A 3556-nucleotide genomic window follows, 5' to 3' on the forward strand; every position below is an offset into this window, starting at 1 on the left:
TCCAGCCCATGCCATGACAAGAAATGCAAAACCTGCCCCCACATCTCCACCACCCCCACTATTACTACACCCCACAACAGAGCCATCAGCATCCCAGGATCTTACAGCTGCACCTCCAGGAATGTAGTATACCTCATCCAATGCACCAAATGCCCTGATGGAAGATATGTAGGAGAGACCAGACAACAACTGCGCACCAGAATGAATGCACACCGGAAATCCATCAAAGACAGAAACACCCAATTACCGGTGGGGGCACATTTCTCACAGGAGGGCCACTCTCTCTCCAATCTCTCAGTCCTGATCCTCAAGGGAAATTTACACAACACATCCCAGAGACGAGCCTATGAGCTCCATTTCATCAACCTGCTGGATACTAGAGATCAGGGACTAAACATAGACATTGGATTTTTGATACATTATAATCTGCCTGGCAACTGACTCCCCAGCCCAGCCCAGCCCAGCCCCTGGCTTGTTTACTTTTCGTTCCATCCAGGAAGAGCACACACCAACTGCTGCAGCTTCCTGAGCCTGATGAAGGGTTTTTGAACCCGAAAGCTTGCTTAATAACTATTTTCCAACCATTTGGGTTGGTCTAATAAAAGATATCAAATTCACCCAAGGAACCTTGTCTGGTTTTGGTAACTAATACTTTGAAAAGGCAACATTTCTTCTGCTTTTAAAGGTTCAAATTAGAAACATATGCAAACTGTATGAGAGCATCCAGGCAATGTCTATTTGTTCACTTCCATGTGAACAAACTAATTGCTGAGATTCCAGGGGTTAAGGACCGTTGACCATCCTTTGATCCTTCATTCTTAGTTGTAGTAACATTGAAATATTGAGAGTTTTATCTAGATTCTGTCATCAGCTCCATCTGTGCAAACTTAGTGCAAATATTCATGGGTGTTATGGAGGAGAATTGAGCCAATGTCCTGATGCACATAATTTCAAGATTTAAACTAAAACACAAGCAATGTAATTGGAAACACTGAAACAGATGTTCTAGATTTTACTGTAATGATGAACACATCCTGACCTACAGTCTCCCTATGCCTGAGGGTGTTTGTGCCCGAAAGCTTGCAAAGAACTGTTTTCCAACTATGTAGTTGGTCTAATAAAAGAGATCACACCAAGCAGAAGAACCTTGCCTGTCCTGACCTTGAACACATTTCAAACTGAGGTGTTGGCCTGAGATGCTAGAGATATGAAGCAAATGTTTTCATTTGTCACAACCAGTAAGAAGCAAGCATATATCATGGATATACTCAGAGTGAAATCCTCTTGACAGCACTGTGCCTAGACACGTACAGGGTTTTTTTTAACTCTCCCCAATACCTATGCCTTTCTGCTGCTTAATACCAATCAGGTACTCCTTCTACAGGGGGTACAAAGACAAACACAGCAGGAAAAAACATGCAAAATGTAAGTTAACTCAGCAAACGTACTGTTCAAACTAAACTAAAAGGACTGGTAATATGCGGAGAGCATCGTTAACAAAGGAAGGCAACAAGATTCTTAATATTTACAGTTTATGGCATCTGCAGGTTGAGAAAGCATGTACGCGTATAAAGGCTTTTTCCGTTTAAGCCTTCATCCTAAAATTGCAAAAGTACTTGGCATATGTAATATACAGGCCTCGTAAGAGCTGCTTATAGAGAAAATGTTTCAAAAGCAGCCATGAACTGTGTGCAAAATGCTACAGGAAGAAATTAAATTAACCCAGCTGATTGTATTCTGTACAGAGGACACTGTGTCAGAACACCTTGCATACAATAAATAATACCTTCCAGCAGGACCTAAGATGATGCGCATGTGGAAAGTTGTAAGCATTTCAATTGACAGCCCTCTTTCTGAGGGGGGGCCAGGGCCTTCCAGCTCCGCCATACTCCGCACCTCTGTCTTCCACTATATGACATGCTGAGGATAAGCCAAATTGCCAATTGGGTTTTGAGATGTTCAAAACCAGAGCCTGAAATGTCCTGTTCTGGCTGGGCAAGGATGATGCAACCAAGGACATGTTACTGAACAAAGGATTCTTTGATAAATACAGGTATTTGAATGCAAAAGAATAACTGAAAAACAGAGTGTGAGAAAGAGAGGGCTCCTAGTGGTTTGTGGACCACATCTAGTGGAGATCTATGTGAACTAAACAGGAAAAAACAACATCTTATTATTAGATGTTAAATACCTGGGCTGTTCCACAACACGTGGAGTAGAAATGTAATAACACATTGTCAATAGCAGCTTGCCGGCCATGGCATTCCAGCTGGCTTAGAGATAGCCTATAATTCACAAGCCATTTACTTTGGCAGCTCTCTGATGTGATTTCTACAGTACAGTTTCAAGCCTTATATACACAGTCAGATCGTATGGCCCAAAAGTCAGACCACTTAGTAAGGGGCTTGATTTTCAGACACGACTGTACTCTCTGAAGGACTCCATTCTTACAATTGTTAAAAATAACACAGCCCTCCCAGATTCATAATCTGAATTACCATTTTTGAGGCTTATGGGAAAATGGAGGAGAGACATAGTTGGCCATGTTAATCTTCAGTCAAGTAGAAGGCAGAGTAGACTGGCACCTTGTAGACCAGGGGTTGGCAAAATGCAGCCCGCAGGCTGGATGCGGCCCGCCAGGCCATTCTATCCAGCCTGCAGGGCCCCTAAAAAATTTAGAAAATTAATATTTATCTGCCCCAGCTGCCTGTCATGTGGCCCTCAATGGCTTGCCAAAACTCAGTAAGCAGCCCTCTGCCCAAAATAATTGCCCGCCCCTGTTATAGACTAACCAAAGCAGGTAGACAGACAGATACATATAGATGAAGAAGAGCCTTAGTGCCAATAACAAATGCGATTCTGAACATAGGTCCAACCCTGACTTATTTGACAATAAAAACCACTCTCTCTCGTCCAGTCATGAATGATGGGGGAAAGCAAATCCAAAGTCTTGAGGCTGGAGAGTGAGGTTGGCAGTCCTATTGCAATATACTGACGTAAATAATAATGTGTAACACACTGCAGTAAATGATAATGCCGGGCACTTCACGGGACAGGACACGGGGATTCACCCAGCATGTAAACCGGGAGCCCAGAGCTGCAGGACAGGCAAGGCCTTTCTCCCTGAAAGCTTACTGCAGGGCCAGGACCAGACAGAAAGGGGGCCTGAAAATGGTAATTTTTTTATTATCTCTGGCGGGCGAAGGGGGTGCGATACTAAAAGCTTGCTGAGGCCGCCGGGAGTCTAGGCACGGTGCTGTGCAGGACTGAGCAGGAACAGTGGTGCTGGCATGCCCTTCTACTGCAACAGCCACATGAGACGCATGGCGCCTGCCCCCCTCTCTCTGCCATAGCAGGCGGCTTCACCCCGTTTCTCATTCACGGCCTCCCTCGCTCCTGGGCAGCCAGACGCCCCCATGGCCGGAGCCAGGTCCCCACGCACAGTCCCGTGCCAGTGCCCGGGGGCGGGGGCGGCACCGGCCAAGAATCCCGCGCCCGGGCACGCGGGGGCCGGCGCGGGAGTGGGGCCGAACGCCGCTGCTAAGGCCAGAAGGGC

This window comes from Alligator sinensis, unplaced genomic scaffold, assembly GCF_000455745.1.
Source record: "Alligator sinensis unplaced genomic scaffold, ASM45574v1 scaffold1290_1, whole genome shotgun sequence".
NCBI lineage: Eukaryota > Metazoa > Chordata > Crocodylia > Alligatoridae > Alligator > Alligator sinensis.